This window comes from Poecile atricapillus, chromosome 2 (genome assembly GCF_030490865.1).
Source record: "Poecile atricapillus isolate bPoeAtr1 chromosome 2, bPoeAtr1.hap1, whole genome shotgun sequence".
Classification (NCBI taxonomy): Eukaryota; Metazoa; Chordata; class Aves; order Passeriformes; family Paridae; genus Poecile; species Poecile atricapillus.
The window spans coordinates 8,765,101-8,787,179 of NC_081250.1; positions in this window are offsets into that span (position 1 = coordinate 8,765,101).

A 22,079-nucleotide genomic window follows, 5' to 3' on the forward strand; every position below is an offset into this window, starting at 1 on the left:
CCAGAAGCACTGCATGGGCAGGTGAGCATGGCTGGGCTGTGACAGTGGAGGACACGATTTGTCTCCTGCTCTCCTGTCCCCCTGGGGCTCCCCCTTAGTGCACGTGGACATGAACATCCCTGGTCTCCTACTGCTACATCCCTCAGCTGATGCCTCCTCCCTGGTCCAGCCCATCCCATCCTACCCTCCAACACCTGAGGACTCAGGGGACACCTTAGTGTCTCAGACACCTTGTCTGCACACAGTTATTGGGACATCCTGGGGCTTTCCGGTGCTCCTTCACTGATTTGTGCTTAAACACCATCACAGTTCCCTCCCACCCACATCTGGGGTGATGCCAGACCTCTTCAGATAGCTTGGGCAAAGAAAACTGGGCAGAGAGTCACTCCTGCAGCAGGCAGAGTTGTACTTTGCTGTCACTGGTGTCACTGGGCTCTCCAAAGGGGAACGTGCCAGGGTCCATGGATGGTGGAGGCTGCCTTGAGCTTCCATATTTAGGTGGTTCCTGCCTCCATCTCCACCCCTGCCTCCATGGGACCCTCTCTCCAGCCAGGCAAAACTTCTTGTAATTATTTTAGAGGAATTATTTTAGAGAAATTATTTGGAGAAATAAGAGATCAATGTGAATGGAGAGCGGGACACCTGCCACCTCTTCAGGATACACACAAAAACCTCTCTTCACCTTCAGGCTGTTCAGCTCTGGGACTGTTTGGCCTCCAGTGTGCACATCAGAGGAACAACATAGATGCCAGGAAGGATAAAAGATGAATCATAAGGGCAGATTGTTAATGTGACAAATACTATTGTTCCCTGTCCAGGGCTCCAAGGTCCCTCCCATCCATGGTGGGCTCAAAAAAGCACCTAATGTGGTAAAACCTAAACGTGACCTGCTCTCACGATCGATTGTATCAGATGCCATTGTAGTAACATCAATCACAGCAAGATCCTCCTGCGATTTAAGAGATTGTGATATGTGATTCCATAAGACTCTCATTGTGATTTAGCATTGATTAATGTCCGTTCATAAAATGATATAAAACTTACTTCTCTTCCATTGTGGAGCCCCAAACTGCATTCCAGCCAATAATTCAAAACCTTGTTAACGTAACTGCTAATTTCAGAGGGTGATGGGGATGGTTATGGTGTACATGGGCTTGTGCTGAGGGGTCTGCAGTGGGGGCAGGAAGAGGTTACAGGAATTATTTCCAAAGCAGAAAATTGCTGTCCGATTTAAATTATTTTAGGTGTTACATGACCATTCTGCTGTGCCTCCAGAACACATCAGAGATCCTGAGGATTTAATCAGCATTTTGAAATGCCTGGCTCTGAATGCTCAAAGAATTAAATTATTTTGATGATAAACCCCACAGTGTTTTTACCTGTGGCTTCTTGATTTCTGCATAGAATTTGGCCATCTTCCACTCCCAGTGAACTGGCTGCTCTGAAGATATTCATAGATACAGTTTGCTTTCACTGTATTTTCTGGAGGTAGGAGGCTCTGCTTGGCACAGGGCCTAGTACAAAATAGCTCATGCTTTTTATTTCCTTTTCTCTTCTCTTTTTTAAGACACATACCAGGGATTGCAATGTGCATGCTTAATGGTATGTGAGCCAGGAATCACGCTCTTGCAAAAAAAAAAATCAAATCAGTGGAGTGGAGAGGAGACTGAGTCACTAGCAAAATGTTTAGAGAATTAAAAAAAAAAAGGCTGAAAATTGACATCTGGATGAAAAACAGTCTGTAATAGGAAGCTGAACATTTGGTGTTTAATATAAATAATTTAGTTATAGATAATAGACAATAGAAAGTTCACAGGATTACTTGATGGGAAATATATTGATAATACAATCTTTCTTTGCACAATGTATGCAATGATTGCAGTTTTGGTTTAATAATAAATGTAACTTTGAAGAATCATTTGATTCAAACCTCTGCTTTTCTAATGGCATTCAGAATTATTAATATCTGTCTAGCCAGCTAAAGAGGTTTTTAAAAGAGTATGCTGGGTGTTCTGCAATTAGAGTAGCCATCTGCCCTTTATTAAAACTCCATTAACCTTTACATTAAAATACATTTAAAATGCAGACACACTGAAAATATCAAACACAAATAAAATAGATAAATCTAAGTGGTTTCTTTGCTTAAGTGGCTTATTTGTGCAGAACCTAGCAACTTATTGTGGCACCTAAAATTTTCTGGGGACAGATAACAACCTAGAATAAATTTTCCCATGTTAAGGATAGGAAATAATTACGAGGAGATCATGAAATTAATAACATCTCTGATGAAAATTTCTAGAACATGATCTTGTTTATGGAAGGGTAGGAAATCGTTTTAAGTTCATATTATTAACTTCAGAATAAAACGCTTAATTTTAGGAGCAGAATTAAATTGCTTTGCTTATGCAGCTGATTACAGTGGAGCTATTTTTATGGTAGAATGCAATCAAAATTATTGAAAATTTTCTGAAAATATTCATATAGTCAATATAAAATCCAGCAGAGCTCATGTAGATGCTGCTGCATTGTTCATTGAGCCTCATACTGGTGACTCTCTAAGGTGTGAGAGCGATGCTGTATTTTCCCTGCCTGAATTATTATTACCATTAGCAGAGCTGCTGACTTTGTCTGTAAATAAATATGCCTAAAATACCCTTTCTAAGACCTGTTTTCACTTGCTTCCGTTTTCACATATTTGATCAACGTGGACTGAAATTCCTGAATATCTGAAATACTGCTTGCAATTTATTTATTTTTTTCTTTCCTAGCAAAAATGGCTCAGCCATTTCAAAGACCCAGGTTAAGAAATAATCCCGCTGTTTTGGCCGGTTTGAAGTCTTCCCGGTGGGGGTGTTTGCACATCCGCTGAGCCCTGATTTACAGTCCCGGCTGGCCGGGATCAGGCACGGGGCACAGCTCCTGTCACTGATCCCACAAACCCAGCCTTTGCCCAAATCATAAAACTTTCCGAAGCGGCTCCTCCGTGAGCTGCACATCCTGCTCAGCTGCATTTCCCAGGGGCCGCCTTCGCTCCTGGCCGGGGTCTGGGCAGGGTTTCCCTCCCTGTGGCTGGTTTTCCTGCCTGCCGTGGGCTGCAGCAGGGGGAATTCCCGAGGGGGATGAGGGGCCAGCGGGGGAAGGAGCCCGGGACGGCCGGAGCCCGCTGGGGGATGCTCCCGAGCGCTGCGGGCACCGCACCTGCGGGGCTGGCAGGGAAATTCCGAGCTGGGGGCGCTGGGGGAAGCTGGGGGGACACCAGGGACAGAGATGCTGGAGCTGGGAAAGGGACGGGGCGGTGGGAGGTGAGGAGGGACAGGGAGGGGTGGCGGGGCAGTGAGAGGCAGTGCCTGTGGAACTGGCAAGGGGGCTGTCTGCGAGAGGGAGAGGTCAGCGGTGGTCAGCGGTGGTCAGTGATGGTCAGTGATGATCAGTGATGCTCAGTGTTGGTTGGCAGTGATCAGTGATGCTCAGTGATGGTCAGTCGTGCTCAGTGGTGGTTGGCAGTGATTAGTGATGGTCAGTGATGCTCAGCGATGGTCAGTGATGGTCAGTGATGCTCAGTGGTGCTCAGTGATGCTCAGTGATGGTCAGCAGTGCTCAGTGATGGTCAGTGATGGTCAGTGATGGTCAGTGATGGTCAGTGATGCTCAGTGGTGCTCAGTGATGGTCAGTGATGGTCAGTGATGGTCAGTGATGGTCAGTGATGCTCAGTGGTGCTCAGTGATGGTCAGTGATGCTCAGTGGTGCTCAGTGATGGTCAGTGATGCTCAGTGGTGCTCAGTGATGCTCAGTGATGCTCAGAGATGGTCAGTGGTGCTCAGTGATGGTCAGTGATGCTCAGAGATGGTCAGTGATGCTCAGTGGTGCTCAGTGGTGCTCAGTGATGCTCAGAGATGGTCAGTGGTGCTCAGTGGTGCTCAGTGATGGTCAGTGGTGCTCAGTGGTGCTCAGTGCTCTGTGCAATCAGCTGTCCCTGTGCTCAGCAGCTGCTCACAGAGGAGTGAATTCCTGACAGTGCTGGGATTAAATAACTTCATTTTTACTGCAGAACCAACTTTGAAAAAATTTAATGTGGCAAACCATTTCAATCCACACTGCAAGAAAATGTTTCTACTTGCTTGACAGAGTATTCTCAGAGCTCTGTTTTCTCAGAAAGCTGTACAACACTTGCAGTTTATTTTTATTCAGAGCAAACACAAATGTCAAAATTATAGAGTTTCCCAAGAACCACAAATGCTGCTTCCTTTAAGGCTCTGATCTCGCTGGTCTCACCCAGTGATCACTGGGTATCAGATGGTACAATTTAAGTTCAGATCCCAGTAATTCCTTTCTGATGACAAAACAAATGAGGAATTAAATAATATATTTCTATGGACTATTGTGCTATTTTCTTAATGGTATTTCCAATAGCAGAATCTACATCTCTGTAGATTGAAGGATCATCTTGGAAAAGAATGCTCAGCTTTCAAACATGTTTGTAGTTTTCTTAGCTGGGTTTATATATGGTCTTTATATTGACAGTAGTTTTTGATTCATATTGTGTATAACATTCCTTAATGCATCAGTTGAATTAATTATGCAGAAACATTTGGCCACCTGGACGTACTATTGATGAAATGACATTTTATTGACAAAATGACAATTTAATACTGAGCTCTCCTAAAGCTCTCTGCTGAATAGGCTGTTTCAGCAAGTAGAAGAGGGGCTGTGGGCAACTTGGAAAATCCTTTAGTTTCTCCCAAAGTTTCTCAGTGGGCTGTGGGTACCTCAGGATTGAGACTGGAAGTTAATACTGGGCTGCTTTGTGTCCTCAAGTCCGGGGTGGATGGGGCCCTGGGCAACCTGATCTGGTGGGTGGAATCCTTGCCAATGGCAGAGGGGCTGGAACTGGGTGATCTTTGAGGTCCCTTCCAACCCAAGCCATCCTGTGATTCTCTGATTCCATGACTCTGACAATGGATAATACACAGAGGAGTGGTTTCATCCACAGCTTCTGCTGGCTGAGATCAATGTAGTTTTCAAAAACATAGCTGTGGGCCATGGCTCCAACACCTCCTTTTGGCAGGGGCTCTGCTCTGGCTTTGGACAGTTCAAATTATATTGGTAAATGAGTGGAACTGAGGCCAGGTGACAAACATGGGTATTGAAGAGAAAAAGGAGCTGCCTCCACCTGCATGGCTTGCAAAGAGCCCAGGTTTGCTGCCCTACCCACACGTGAGAGAGGAGTGCTCAAAATCTCCCCTTCTCACCACCCTGTGGACAGTATCATCTTGCTTTGTGGTCTCAAATAAGCTTTTGTTTAGCTTTTCCCATCTCTTTGAATCCCAGACTGTAAAAATCAAGCTGCACTTCAAAATGATAAACTGGGATTTTCCAAGTGACTTTGGCACAGAAGTCCTATGAAATTGCTGAGGTCTTCCATCATTTAGGCAATCTTAAAAAAAAAATGTATATTCTTTATCGAGGCCTTAGTTTAACTTTCTTAAAAAATTGGAGTGTAGAGGTGGTCCTGATGATGGAGAATAATATTGACTTTCTGTAGCTGATAGCGGAGATGTGAGTGGGCTGGGAGTTTTCCAACCAGATGTTTTTCTCTTGGAAAATGCTGATTTATTAAAACTGAAACTTTTCATGGGAACATATCAGTACTGATTAAATTTTGTTGAGAGAGATTTCTAGGGCCTGAGCCAGAATCTCTGACTGTAACAAAAAATGAAATCCTTGAATGAGGAGTGGCCAGCAGGTCAGGGCAGCCATCTGGAGCCTGTCTGGGTCAGGTAGAGGAGCTGAAGGGCTGTGAGTCTCTCACATAACTGACAAAGCCCTTGAGCTATTCCTTACTCCAAGAATCACCTACTGGTTTTTCATAAAGCAAACTTAAAAACCTCTCCAGCTTGTTGCTATATGGAACAGGAAGAGTATTTCTTGCCTAGGTTGTTGTGAGGATTAAACATTTGCAGTGTCTTTGAAAATCTGATCTATCAAATTATTGGTATTGCATTATTAATACTAATTTAGAGAGGAAAATGCATTGCAAGGTACAATGATCAGGAACACTTTGAAGAGGATGGGTGAACATCAAGTCCAAAGACTTAATCCTCTGGAAGCAAATTACTGGTAACTGCATTATGGTGAGTTAATATCAGTAAATGTTATTAGAGTGAGGATTTGTTCCCATGTCAAAATGATGTTAATACAATATTAGTGATGCAGGTCTTTGGTGTCAACATAAGAATATCAAATGCAAGTGGAGGAAAATTGTATTGGATTGTGGAGATGATGGCAAATCAATGACACAGAAAATCTATGGAGAGCAGTTCCCAGTGACACAAGAAAGCAGTGTCTGCATAAATCAGTGCAGGCCAATGGACACTGAAAGGAAATTTCCATGCAAGATTAAGTGGATATAGTTATCATGTCAGGACTACACGAAATAAGTGCTGCAAAATGAGGATGATACTGTGATACTGACATTTAGACCAACCAATGTAAACAGAAATTGCTGTCATGAAAAGAAACCAACAAGGCTCCTCCAGTACAAACTCTGACAGCAGCAGAAGCAGCTACTGGGCTCCATCAGGCCCAGCTGAGTAGCTCTGTCACAGGTCCACACAGTCCAGCCTTAAGCCCAGAAGGGCATCACAAAATGTGGAACTGGATGACAGAACCCACAAATATTTTTGAGGCAGCTCTCACTCAGCACAGGCACTACAGGCACCTACCCTGGGAAGGGCAGGAATAGACCCTGCTCCAAATACTGCACTTGTGTAAACACCTCCTCAACGTGCAGGCTCAGCCCAGCCCATGCATGGTCCCATCTCCCAGCAGGTTCCCTGTGTATCTTGGATTCAAGGAGTTCTCTGCTTTGGGTGGAAGTGAGTCTGCATTTCCTACATTTAGTGCACATTTACTGTACATTTATTGCACATTTATTGCGCATTTCTTTAGTTGAGGCCCAGTGAACCCAGGTCTCAGGGAATTCAGTGGGAATTTTGCCACCAGTTTGACAGTGAATAGGACCAGGCCCTGTGTCTGCAGAGCAGTGTTAAGTGTCCTAATGTGCTTAAAGTATTTATAAAATTACTTAAGTCAGGCACATATTTCAGCCCAGCCCATTAGCCTTTCACATGTGTTTGTGCAGAGCACAGTGCCCAGGCAGGCTGGCGGCTTGTAAAAGTTAAATCAGCATAAATATCACAGCCTCCACAAGGCCTGTTCATGTGGCAACTCACAGCATGATTAACAAAATGCAGGGAAAGAAAATATTGACATTTTATAAATCTGTATCTCCGTAATGCTGCATGAAAAGTGATATCTGTGATACTAATGGGCACCTAATTAATGTTATTACAATACTTACAGCTCACTGAGAAGCTGATGAGAGAGACTGTAAAAGAGATAAGATTAAAAGAGAGTAGTAGTAATTTCAGTGACGTTTCTGGCAGCAAGCTCTGGTGCAGCTCTTGCTTCAATTCCTGCTACAGCCACTGTTGGCATTTATGGCTTTGTAGCTCCTTGCAAGGGTTTTGGGTGGTAAAAGGGAGCAGAGGATGCTGAGCAAGTGGCTTGGGTTGCAATGCAAGATGTAACAAAAAGTATGTATTTCATTACCATCTGTTAAAACCTGGTGAGGCAGTTTTCTTTATCTCTTCCATGGCCCATCCCTGACTGGGGGATCTCTTCTGTTAATGGGACAGCTGTTAAAACCAGGTAGGGCAGTGTTCTTTATCTCTTCCACCACTCAGCCTCCCTCCAGGGGGATATCTTCTGTAAAGGGGCCATTGAGTCTCACTGCAGGACTGATAAAATTCCTGCGAGATGCTCCCCCCAGGGGGAGGAGCCAAGCATTCCTACTTGGATATAATCTGAGACTTGGAACACCACAGGCAGCCTTTCTCCACTGGATTCCCAGAGGAGGGACCAGACCCATCTACACCACTGGATCTTCAGTGGAAAACTACAGCCTTCCACAGGATCATTGCTTCAACAGAACCACATCTGTCACTCCAGGAGGGCTGCAGCCACCATTTAATTGGACTGCTACCACCACTCTGCCCAACAGTGTCAGGTTGTATTCTGACTGTCAGTGTTTGGTTTTTTTGTACTACTGCATTTTTATTTTAATTTTCCTAGTAAAGAACTGTTATTCCCATATCTTTGCCTGAGAGCCCCTTGATTTCAAGATTATAATAATTTGGCGGGGGGGGGTTGGGTTTTTCCATATCAAGGGAGGTTCCTGCCTTCCTTAGCTGACACCTGTCTTTTCAAACTAGGACAGCAAGAAAAGTCAGATTTGGGAATGAATCAGAGAGATTTTGTTCCCAGTGACATTAGTGACTGCTGCTCAAACCTGCCTTGACAAAGCAGAGGCAAATGGAGAGGAATTCAATGACAACAACTGTGTCAGGAGTGATCCAGGGAAATGCTCAAGGAGGAAAATGCAGAGTCCCTTCCTGGCATGGTCTCTTGCAAATGTGAGGTTCACAAGGTTTGTGGGGTCCAGTTAAGTTTCTGTTTTGTTGTCTAGTTAAGTTTCATAGCTGGCTCCCTAGACTTTGCTATCAATCAGCAAATTTGGTTCAATCACAGTGGTGACTAACAGGTATTGGCTTAGCCTGGGTGTGGAACTGCTGAGAAGCATTTGAAGGAGCATCCCTGTAACTCGGAATTGTGTTACTCCCTGCCATGCTCAGGGGCTGAGCAGGGGTATCTTGGTGGGCCAGGAAGGCCCCATCTGTGTCAGCCTGGGCTCCAGGCAGGCAGGGAGGAGCTGGACCTGGCACACCCCATCCACAGAGGGAATACTGGGGCCTTACCAACATCACAGGACTTTGTGGTGGGGTGAACAGGAAACTCTTGGAAAACATTGAAAGCCATCCTTGGGCTAAAGCACTGGCAGTGGCCAGAAAATGAAAGCTCAGGATGATGCTTTTCTCTAACAGAGCTGCAGGATTTGTAGTGACATTTATTTGTCTCTGGGACATACAGGCTTGCATTCTTTTTTTCTGCTGTTTGAAGGATACAAGTATTTCCTGGAAGTGTAGCAGGTACATAGATATTGACTGTATTCCAAAGAGGTTCCTCCAGCCTGTGGAGATGTGGGGCACTGGTTGAAATGCTGACCTTGCTGGAAAGCTCTGTCCTCCTGCGGCGAGGCTCTCACGTTGCATTTTCCTGCCTGCACACACCAGCCAGTGTGCCAGTGTCAAAAAGGACTCTGCCAGGCTATTGCAGGGGAATACAAATAACACACAGCAATGCCAGAACTGCATTGTGTCATTAAAGGCAAATCCTGAAGTGAAATTACTGGGAGTACACCAGGAATTCTTAGGACGTAAGGACTGATGTGTGATTTGCAGATACCTACAGACACTAATCCTCCACTGCTTGCTTGTCTACAGCCCCAGGGGTGTTGATTTTGCTTCCACCACATTTGAGCAATTAGTATTAGTGGCTAGGACATCATTTGTATGTTGAATAGCCCAAACTCTTTAATACAAGACTGTTTGCCCCCAGAGAGGTTTAGAATTTTCCTAAAAGATGGCAAAGAGCCACTATGCTATCTTGAATCACAGTCTAGTTCCAGAACAATCAACTCTAAGTTGTTTAAGAAGGCTGGGTACATTAAAGTGGCTGTAAATCAGCATAATGAAAACAACAGTACATACAGAAATTCATTACATATCTGATATGCTGGGGTGTTATTTTTTATTTGGTTCATCTTGCTTTATGATTGTTTTGCAGCATAAAATTCAGCCAATGGATGTGAAGTTACAAACTGCTTCCACTTCTCTCACAGTAAACAGAAAGCATTTTAAAAAATAAATAAATAAAATAAACATATAAATGTTTTATTATAATAAAGTTTCTTGAGGCCAAGAGTTCAATAAGGAGAATTTATAAACATATCATTTCAGATCTTGGAAGGATTTCAACATAATTTGCTTGTGGTATGGTAAGTGAGGTGAAATCCATCTACAAGTCTCTCTGGAGTAATAAATATATGGAAGTGTCTTTTTATATTTGCTATGAATTTACTGTAGCACAAAAATGCTCTAGACTATCCAAATCAAATATGCATGACTTTTGGGCAAGGAAGAAATTCTTGATGCACTCTACTCTTATGTAAGTTAAAATCTATTTCTCCACAAAACACAAACCTTATTCTCTCTTAACTATTTTGACTCCAAGGGTGCTACTTAGAGGGTAAGGTTTTGAAGAATCAGGCCCCAGGGCCCCAGCTTTCAGCAATATTTTTGAATATGTTTTCATCTAAGCTGACAGTGTAAATAAATTATAATAATTGAGACTTCATTTTATGTCCATTTGCAAATGAACATAGATTTTTCAATTTATCTAAGTAATTAACCTTTATCAGCACTGCTGGCTGTAATGCAATGATGATTTTATACACAAATAGACACAGGTGAATATCTGGGGGTATTTTGGGCTTGGTAACCAAGCTACTTTTGAGCGAATTCTCTGTTGTGCAGGTGGGTATGGCAGAAGAGTCACCTACTGCAAAACTCCCCATCACTGTCAGCAGCTGCCTCTGCAGGACAGTGAGAGATGAGGTTTCTGAAGGGAACAACTCTCCTAGAGCAGGACAGTTTTTCATTCAGTGGCACTGCTAAGATTTTCACCTTTGCTGCCATTCACCACTGGAACTGAATGAACCTATTTAACTAAACACAGGTCTTTTAAACCTTGCACAAGCAATAGGAAAAAAAAAGAAAAAAGGATGGTCATTCAAGGCATCTGGTGAAGTTTTAGTTAGGAGAGCTGTTAGTCAGTAGATGTTACATATCCCTTGTCCCATTCCAACAGAAATACTGTCTTCTCTCCAAATATCTGGCTTTAGGCTCATTTCCTAGGGCCTCATTGTCCACTCCAAACAAATTTCCTCACTTGGGACAGAGAGCCAGTGCCTCTCCAGTCTCTGCTATGTCTCTTTCTATACCACCCATATGAAAAAAAGGAGTCAGGAAATGTAGTAGTTACCAAGGCCAGCCCTTTTCTTAAGCCTGTAGTCAGAACTTTTGTAGGTGGCTCTTAGGAAGAGGATCTGCTTGCAGACATTTAGGCTGGGAGCAAAACAAGCCCCACTTTCCATCTGCAGTTTTGCCATGATCTGGAGGCCTACCCAGGAGTTCAGATATTTTGAGTTTGAAAAGGTTATTGATTAGTTGCCTGTATGGTTTTTCAGATTCAACAAAACCATCTGTTCTGAATTTTCAAAAAAAAAAAAAAAAGCTTGAAAAAAGTTTAAATAATATTTAAGGTTAGCTTCAGTCTTTATACATTCAGAACCCTCCAGTACCAATACTGAACTATAGGGTAAACAATTATATAGCATCAAATAAACATATTTCTGTGACTTACACTTTTACTGAATGAAACCAAAGTCTTACAAATAAACCTTCTACACCAGATATACACTAAAGTTGGAGCTGAAGGTGATTCAAATTCTGATCATGGATTGGGCTGTATAAGGAAGGTCATTTCTCCTTCATGAGCAGCCTGTAAGGCATGAAGGGATATATCCAGAAGCAGGAGGGGCTTGAAGTCTAATGCAGAAAAGTATTTTTTAGTAGATCTGGCTAACAAAAGTTCAATCAGAGATTACATAGATATTTTTGATCACACCCTGGGGGCTGAATCAAGGGCTTTTCAAGGTTTTTGACATCCTATTTTCTAAGATCTGAGAGCAGTTCCAGGCTGAAAAGCTGAAAATCTGCTATGTAATATAATTGATTTTAAAATGAACTATGAGTTATTTTGGCCAATCCAAGTGAGAGAAAATGTCCCTTCTGTCCTCCTGGCTTACAAATCATAAGCTAGATAATAAAATACAGGTCATGACAGAATTGCTTTTCCCTCTGTTTTGGAAATGAATGACTTTAAAACATTGGCAATCTCCTCTTGCCTACAAACTCCCAAACCCGTGTTTAAGCACATTAGGTTCTTTCCATTGTGTGAGGCAAGGTAAGCATTTAAATGTTTTGGGTTTTGGCAAGCAGGGAAAAAGAATCATCAAACCCTACTATTATTAAACTCTTGAGAAAGCAAGCAACACAGTCAGCAAAAAGTTGCAATGAAAAGGAGCCAGTCCTCAAGAAGAGAAGCCGTGGCAGAAGAGGATCATTGAACTTACCCTGGGACCACAGGGATCAGGATGGTGGCTCTGTGCCAAACCTTTAAAAGATGAAGAAGATCTGGTGTCCTTCAGACCTGATGTTATCAGGCCTAGAAATGGAAAGGGTGGAAGGAAAAAGAAGAAAAAAGTACTGAAAGTATGCATGAAAGAAGAAAACTGCAAAAGCTTTGAAATCAAATCCCTGGAGAAGGATGGTTGCACAGCCCTGTTTACCAAGTCAAAAGATGAAGTGAAGACCCTCCAGTTTGGAGTGATTAATGGTGGAAGTTGCTGCTGTCAATGAGGAAGAGGAACCAGAGTACATTTTTCTGGATCTCCAGTCTCAACAACCTAAACTTTTAATTTGCTTTTCAGGGACAGGATGGTGTGTGGTTTGTTTCTGTGGAGGAAGTGTGTTTTCTGCCCTTGTTCTGAGTCACCACATGATGGTCAACTTTTGCCGGTGGGATACTTCATTTTCTTTACCAAAACTGGCATTTCCTGTGAATCATTACATTTGTCCTGCTCAAAGTTTCACCTTGCCTATCTATCAGCCATGTGGTACATGTCAGAGAGAGTAAATACTCCATGAAAAATTGCTTTATAATTTGTGAACATGAGCTGAAACTGCTGACCTAACTATGCAGTGACAGCTCCCAGGTAATTTCTGAATGATCTTGCAAAAGAGTAAAACAGAAAATTAAATTAATTTAGCAAGAGACTGCCTACAAATTCTAATTTCTCTTGTGCAGAAATACCCTCTGTAAGCACAGTGGATGTTTCCTGTGACTGTGACAGGCAAATCTCATAGCTGCTCTTTATCCTGCTTGCCTTATCTGTGGATCAGCAGCAACTTCATGATTTGAAGTGACTTGAATTAACTTTCCTATGTTTCAATGGGTTTGGATGGAATCCCATGAACTTAACACACCTGATGGTCCTCATGCTACCTCAGGTGACATTGCAATTGCTTTACCAGTGATTTATGTGCAGCAGTTGCTTCACATATAAGCACCAGGTCTTCTCCACAGCCCTTGTTAACCAAACCTGGCAGCTGCCAGCACTTGCTTGGGTGAGAGACCTGGACCCTTTCCCCATGTGGCAGGTGAGTCCTGAAATCAATCCTTTAAGTTCCTTTTTCTGGCCAAAAATTCCAACCAGAAGTGAGGAAACTTTTTCTTCTAAACTGATGTGTTTCTGCCAAATACTTTACTAATTGGAAAGGATTTAATTGAAAGATTCATGTTCGGTTCTGGTGCATCCTCACACAAAACTCAGCAAGAATTGGGGCATGCACAGACCCAAATCAGAAGGTTACAAACTGGTGCAGTCCCAATGAATATAATCAATTCCCTTATATATTATATCAATTTAGCTAAATAGTTAAATTCAGTTAACTGAGTATAGCTTAATCAGAGCCACTGAGCAAAAGCAGCAACATAACCTGTGCAAGAGTCAGGGGTCATTCTTTTGTTCTGCTCACGTTGCCTGGGGTAAAGCAACCTTTAGTCTTCCTGACAGTGTTAGAAATTAATATAAAGTGAAGACATATGGATTCATTCTCCTCCCAACTATTGTCAAGCAACCTGGGAGCAATTCCACTAAATTCAGTTGTTATGGTCTAAAGGTCAAAAGCTCAGGATTTTTATAAAATTTGGTCTGACAAAGAAAGTATTTCTTTTGTTTCTGGCTGCTTCTGATTTGCTGGGTTGTCTCTGTGGTGCCTACTCCAGAATTAGTGAATGGGTTTCTTTCTAGACATTTTCTCCATAAATTTCAGAATATTCCTACTGGTTTATGTTTTTAATGTGAGCTGAATGTTTGGTAGCTGGAAAAAAAGTCTGTGCTGTAGAAGAATGGTGAACAATTGCAGTGGGAACATAAAATAGCCAGCTTGTGATTAAGGAAGTACCCTTGTTCAACACTGGGAAATAACTGACTCTCACTGAGTTTTAATAAAAATCAGTCAGTCAAAAATGGTGACATCTGCATGTGATCAGTACTCCCATATCCCTGATGTAGTCAAGTCCACGACCTTTCTCTAGTGAGGAAATGGGGGTAACCATTGGGCTTGGAAGTGTATTTGTGGATCTTAAAAGTTATGGAAAGGAGTGGTCACTGCTGCTTCTGAAGAGAAGTTATCCAAACCCTCCTGTGTGAAGGATTTGATTCAAAGCCCATTGAGTTGGACTGGGAATGTTTCTGTAGACTTCCCTGGACTTGGCCCAGAGCTCAGAGCAGGCAGGATGTGCCCTTCCTTGGGCTCTGTTTCTGAAGTGCCCACACATGGAAACTTCTTGGCACAGAACTGGAATGGGCCTTTCCAAATGTTTCCTGAGCCTCTGGCTTACTGCAGGCCCTGTGCTCACCATGGGCACTCTTACACAGCAGCTTTCTGCTGGCTTCGGGGAGCAAGTGGGAGAGGTGGAGGAGTGACCTCGGTGAATGCTCCCGGTGTGAGCACCAGCCTTTGCTCCACGTTGCTTCACCTGGAGATTCCCTTGCCTGCTGTTATAGATGTGTATGAACGGGGACACTGCCTCCGTGCTGCTTCCCCTGTCCTGCTGAGGCTCTCAGAGGATTTCTGGAAAAGCTGTTGACCTTCAACAGCAAGGAAGGCTGCAAGGAAATGCTTGCACTGGCCAAGGCTTATTCTTTGTTCAAAACTGAGCCCAGGACTCCCTGCAGGGGAGAGAGCAAGTTTGCTTGATGCCTAGGTGTTGGCCTGGCCATTTTGGTAGGATAAGTAAAAAATGTTACAGCCACCTGGCCAGCATCTACCCTAGGCTTGATTCTGTGAGAATTCAGTAAAGACAGTTACTAAGTCCAAGCACAGGTGGATAGAAATATCTCTTAATGCTCTCAGACCTGGTCTTTAGGATATGATACAGCTGTACTCCTGGGGACATCGTTCTGTGGGGTCTGGTTCAGTCCTGACATTAGATGCCAAAAAATGAAACCCATGAGGCTTGCCCTCACCCTTCACACCACCTGTGTGATTTAGAGAAGTCAGGTGAACCTTGTTTCAACCTTGTTCTTGGGTTTTAAGTGGTTGTTTCATTTAGGACATTTGACTAAAAGCCCTTTTCATGGAACCAGCTTCTGCAGGAAAGATGCCAGCAATTAATGAAAGATGATAAAATAATAAAAGAAGTAATACATTAACTATATTATCCTTGCACATTTGGGCAGTCTTTTTCATTATATCCTCTTTATGGACATCCTCCAGCAACAATTGAAGAGCTTCTTTATTGCTGTTCTGTGACTGTTTTGGTTTCTAGACATTAACAAGTTATTTAAATGCAAAAATTCTCTCTTGTACATCCATTTCTTACTGGCAGATTTGATTCAAATAACAAAAAAACCCTGCAATATGTTGCATTTATTCCATTTCTCTGTGTGTAGGGATACTCATATCAAAAGGAATTTGGATCTTTGACTTTCTTACTTTCCCCTCTTCCTACAAACACAGAGAGATTCTAATAATCCTCATATACAGGTGTATACTCTTCTGGTTGAGCAGCACAGTACTGTGCTACTCCCAATGTTTTGATTACTGAGATAGGATTTTCTGAGCAGAGAAACCAGAGTGAGCCCACCAGCCCACAGGGCAGTGATTTCTCAGTACCTTGGAAACTGCAACCTCTATCCCTCCTGGGCCAGGTGGGAATCACACTGGCAGTTATGGGCAGGTTCCTCTCACACAAATTCCAACGCCCACTAACTCCTTTGGTGCTAATTCTTCTAACACCAACACAAACACTAGTTTGGAGGCACCATTCAAAGCTTGATTCTGCTTTTGTAGACAGCAGAAATAACTCTTCAGGCAGTTCTGACTGCTGGCATCAAAGCAGGGCATCTGGTGGGACTGGTGGGTTTTGGAGCCCAGATTTAACAGGCAGGCTGGATTACTTAGAAACAAGAAAGGTAGGTATGGTCAAGCCCAATGAGAAAACTGAAAGGGGATTGCCTGGTACGTTATTCATTCATTCCATTTTCCCCAAATGACTTCTGATAGCTGCTTAAGAAAGGCAACAGCTGAACCAGGTCTGGGAAGAGATGATTCCTTGGCTGCTCACGAACCACAGCTCTCTTTGCTGCAGAGTATGTTTATGGCCTACACAAAAATCAAATGCTGCATCTGATTTTTCATTCTGCAATTACCCTGTGGCTACAGAGGCTGTTGAAAACTGCCAATGTTCTCAATGTTATTTTTATTTAGCCTGTTTTTACTCACCTGCACTTCTTCCAAAGGACTTGTTGTTCCAGATGCATACATGTATTTTAAGATTCTCAACTATCAAACAGTAGTTTGCCATCCTGGAAAAAGAATGTAAATGAATTGTCAATTCTTTATGTTGAGTAATTGATTAATTGGCACATTTATCGCTAAATTGGCAGCAATAAATTCTATCATTCTTAATCTTGACCTTAAAGTATTAAACCACTTCTAATTGCCACTGTTGCTGCTGTAAAATGATAGATTAAACTGCATTCATATCATAATCTTTGTTGCTTCTGAAAAGTCTAATTGAAGTCACATCAGTTACTCAGTGCCAAGAAAGGAAAGGACCTTGCTTTTGCTTTCTCTCAGGAATTATTTGGGTGGGAAAACCTGATATTTTCCCCTGTCAGTACTGGACACTGGGCTCTGATTTTAATTATTGTTGCAGTGCTATTTATTGTCTGTGTTGAGTCCCAACGTGCTGGGTGTTTCACAAACCCAAGACAAGACAGTTCTAAGACCAAGAGTTGAAGGAGAATATGGAGAAGTAGTTAAGCACAAAATCATGATGAAGCACCACAACAAATACCAGTTACAGAGTATGGGAACTTTTGCAAAGTTTTCACCAGGCATCAAAGCAAATGGGAGTTGTGAGGAGATATTTAATTTTATTTTGCAATTTATGCAATTATTTTCTAGTAATTCAACATCACAAACACCCTGGAAGCTAGCTTTAGCCTGCCTTTTGGAAACATTCCTAGGAAAAGGGATAGAGCCCAAAATCCCACCATTATGGTGAACCATAAATCCTGGGGGCCACTGGCAGCTGGGATTAATGAACAGTTGAGTGGCCCAAGGATTAGGATGACCGTGTCCAGGTTTCCTTTGTTCTCATGCTTTCTCCATGCTGAACACAGCTCAGCCTGACTGGCTAATCCAGCCCTCTTGTACTGTTATCATGTACAAAAGTGGTACTTTAACCTTGTGAAAAACACAGTTTTCTGACAAAGAAGCAGAGCAGACCATCAGGATCCAGGCAGGCCTTCTTTGAAGCTGGGGGAACTGGGGATATTTTCTGACAGACAAAATATCTCCACCCTTCCTGTGTGAGTTATGTCAACTGCTGAGAGACTTGAGTGGCAGCTTCAAGTTGTAAAAACCTAAAAAAAAAAAAACCCAAAAAACCCCCAAAACCCTAAAAAGAAGTAAAAATAATAAAGGACCCAAATCCTACTGGATTAAGCTGAGGCCCAACTTCTAAACTTTTGGGAACTAAATCAGTATAAAACCCATCTAACAAAGTTACAATGCTTTCCATCCCAGGTTCTTGGATTCTTGTTCTGGTTTATTCATTATCAGCCCAAGTTCTGTAGCTGCAGCTTTATTATCATTCTAATTCCACATATAGTTTGCAGGTGAAAAAAGTTTTGAAACTGTACCAGATGTGATCTGAAAGAAACAGAAAAAAAGAAGCCCAGACCACCACAATTCTCTAACCATGAATTTAAATTTTGTAAACTTTAGCTTCCTTACTGCATTTGACCGTGTTACATTTTAAGGGGCTCTACTGCCTCAAACAGAGAGTCTCCAAACCTGAGAAACCTCGTTTTATCACAAAATTGATTAAAGGAATCTAAAACATCTAGAAAAACACCAAATTTATCAAGTCCCAGCATGAGCAACATGAACATTCGTTTTGCCTCCTTATTACAGCTTCCAGTAACCCAAATAGTACAACACAGGTAGCAGCTGAGTTCTGTAGGATTTTGGGGACAGGTACTGGCAAGGCAGAATGAAACAGAGAGAGGAAGGCCACAGCTCTTAGCATGGGTTTCTCTCAGCAAATGCCCAAAGGTGTGGATTAGCCATAGGTGTTTTTAAATACAGGGGAGTGAGAATACAGGGGATGGGGACATGAAGAGCAAGGGAATTCTCATCTTATGAACATCTGAGGTCTGAAAGGACAGAACACCTCCTCCCCATGCTGGGAAAAAACCCACATTTTGCTGCTTCATGGTGTGGCTACTGAGTGGAACACAAGTGCACTGGTGCAGTGTAATTCTGCTCCTGGGAGTCAGCACCAGAGTGCCAGAGGGCTGTGGGTGAATGCTGACATTCACTGGTGGTTTTGATGATTTTGAATCAGTGAAGAATACAGTTAACATTTTTAATAAGTATTTTAGGTTTGGGGGCTTTTCTTAGGAAAGAGTTTTGGGGTGTTTCTCCTGTGCAATCTTTGGTTAATTTGCTGGGAATTTCCCAGCTATAGCCCTAGAAAATGGTGGGCAGTGACCGAGTGAATGGGGCAATGAGCTCGAGAGGAAATAGGGCTGTGAAGCCAGCCAATTTAATCTCCTCCATGTAAAATCTTGTAGATGAGAAGGAAACTCCAGCTGATGGCCATCTTTCATCAGACATTTCTGTCATTTGAAGTTTCCTCTATAAGGATTAGAAAGCATAAAACTATGGAGTATTAATCACAACTAATTTGATTGTTAAAATGACCTCTATAAATTTTTTAGGATTTTCTCTGCTTTCAGAACACCCAATTATTCCATCTTGTGCTCTAAAAGCAACGTGAAAATTACTCTTAAGAACAGCTAAAGAGCACTGAGAGAATTTGTCTTGTTTCTTAAATAAAAGGTTCCATTTACTTCATTATTGCCTTAAATTAGCAGACCGTTGGTCATATCTGTTTTTCCTAGATAGGGCTGGGTAATTTGGAAGGTGTGTGCTGTGATTTCTCTGATCACAGGTGCCAGGGTGGGATTAATCTGTCTCTGAGAGAGGGAGAGTTGATGTCTTATATACCAAACACCCGCAACTGCAATGAAACAACTGTGGAAACCAAACCCACCAGGAGTCCCTGGAGCCATCTGACAGATCATCTCCAGAGCTTCCAGCCTCCTGCCTCTGCTGCTGGTGTCCTGACTCACCAGCTGCAAGGCACCAAGGATTGCTGACCCAGCCAGGGGCTGGCTGAAGTAGTCTGAAAAAAAGAAATAATAGCATACACTACAAAAATTTCTTGTGAAGCCCAGACTGCATAAATACATCAGATTTCCTTCTTGCCGTGAAAAAGCAAAGAAAACAAAGAAAGCTACAAGTTGAGTTTAAAAGAGAAAATGTCAGGAAATCTTTGTGTAAAGGTATAATTCCTGGTCTTACTGAGACTGTTTCATCCCATTTCCTCTTTTTTTTTCTCCATGGGTGCCAGGTAATGCATGGTGTAATGCTTACATCCACAGAGTGATTTGTACAATAGTCAGATATCAAATACAGCTAAAACAGCTTACATGGAAGAAGCCACAATGGGACTATATGAATTTTTGGCACCAGCCCCTCTGCACCGTGGAGTGATTGTTCATGGGAAGGAGTGGGATTGCTGGTGGATTTCCTTGGGTTTATTTGAATGGTGTCAAGTCCATTTCTCATGGTGCTTTTGCCTTCAAACCTGCGGCAGAGCATCTTCACCATGGCCTTGGAGCTGCTGTATGAAGTAGCAATGATGGGTTCAAATTCCTGTGGGAGGATCTTCCCCATGGAAATGGAGGAAGACGTTCCTCTGAGTCACTCAAAAAGATCTTTTAAAAGACTTTGCATGGCTGAAAAATTCTAACAAAATTCATAAAATGTTGAGAACTTCTGATTGCTAGAAGACAATCATCCTTGGTTGATTTGAATTTCAAGTTTTCTCTAGAGCCATGGGAGCTGTAATTTTGAAACCTAGGAATCACATAGAACCATTCTAGGACAGGGCAGGGAGACAGAAAAAGGGCGAGCCTGGGGCTCAGACTGCAGTGGTGGGGCTGCAGCAGAGGGGCTTCTTTGGCCAAGAGTTTAAAACTCAGTGGAATGCAGAATCATTCAACTGGCAAAGCTGAAGTTACTCCTCTGATAAAATCTGTTATCTCTGCTGTTCTCTGTTTAGTTTGTCCTGGAAGAACAGAGTTCATAGCTTATTCTTCACAAGTAATGAATACAAAACCAATTGTATGAAACAGTATTTGCCATAAAAAAAACCCAAAAAAACCAACTTTATTGCAAACTAATTTTGAAAGTAATTTTTAGCAGAAACATTTTTGGAAGACTGAGATATATGGCAAGCTCTGAAATGTGAAACTGTGGTGACTCTATGAAAGCCAAAATTTACACATTAGTAAACCTTAAAATAGTCCTTGTCCTAGACTTTAGAATAATCTACAAATGGATCATTTTTCAACCTACAGACTTCAGAAACTACCTTTTGACAGATCCAAAAAAGAATTTTATTTGCCAATAAAATTTTCCAAAGGAGTTATTTTAAAAATGGTTAGAACATAATGTAATGGCTGTATCTAAAATTTTCATCTAATGGTTTTGGTTTCCTATGACTAAGAATTTGGGACAGAGAGATCTTATTATTCATGTATTAGAAAACAATTTCATTCCTATTTTAAAAACAAATGTCCATATAAACCCAAGTGCTGGGCTGCTTTTTAAATATTTGTCACCAAATCCATTAATCCTCCAAACCATGAGTCCATTTGTGATTAGATTAATCTGTCACATTTGACAGCATCCTTTCTAAAATAGTAATCACTGGAACATTAAGTGACAACACCCACATGATGACTGCAGATTGCAGAGTCAAGGCCCAAAAAGATATTAGTGAATGAACTTTCAGTCCTTCTCCAAATTTGTAAGATTTTTATATTGCCAAAAATTAAAATTAGCATACTGCCATGGCCATGAACATAATTAAAAAGGAACAATAAATCCATAGAATTAGAGATGCTACATGAGCAGATTCACACAACCAGAATGTACCTTCAGTCTTCGTTTTGCTGCAGCCCAGTAGCCAGATTTCACAGCAGTAAATCTCTAAAATATTTTCATATGGATGCTTCAGTACAGGGCAAACATGACCAAACCCTCCTATCTTTGAAAATATTTTTTATAGACAGAATCATCTAATAATAAAAAGAAAAATAATGTAACCCCCAGAAAAAAAAAAAATATTTTCTTATATTATGCAAGCTGCTAGACAAATGCATCTGTAAATTTTCAGCAAAATTACTGTAGTCAACTGCAGCTTTCTGTAGCACAAAAATAACTAAATTCCTGTTTTAAAGGCATATCTCAATTCAACTGTCAATGGAGAAACATCTTGGTGGCTTCACATAAATGCTACCCCCAAAAATCCATTTGTAATCTTGTCATATAAATTAATTGTACAAGATGAATAATATGAAAAGTCTTCAAATTTTTTTAGCACAAGAAGGCTATTAACTGTAAAGGAATGAAATTTGAATAGCTAAATGAAGTAATCCAGTTTTAATGTTAAATATTGAAGATGAACATTGTACTTCTTTTGGATGATGAAATGTTGCATAATTTGCCAGCTATGGTCTGGTACTAGGAGGGGTCAATGCTCATAATGGCTATGAATTAATTTTATTTTGGTACTGTCATCACTACAGAGGCAACAGAGTTTATTTTCCTGTAGGTTTTTTTTTTAGTTAGTTTCGCTTGAGACTAATGTTCCAATTGTGTCCACACTGTTCTGCATTTAATTCATTTGTCCAACAAGGACAAGTTTTATACTCGTAAAGGTTGATCTGTTGAGCAGCTTCATAGTGAACATGGAAGTGCTTTTCCTTTTGGATTGCTAGAGGATTTGTAACTAGGCCCTGGCTGAACAGAGCTGGTCTGGGCTCACATTTCCTTGTGACTGTG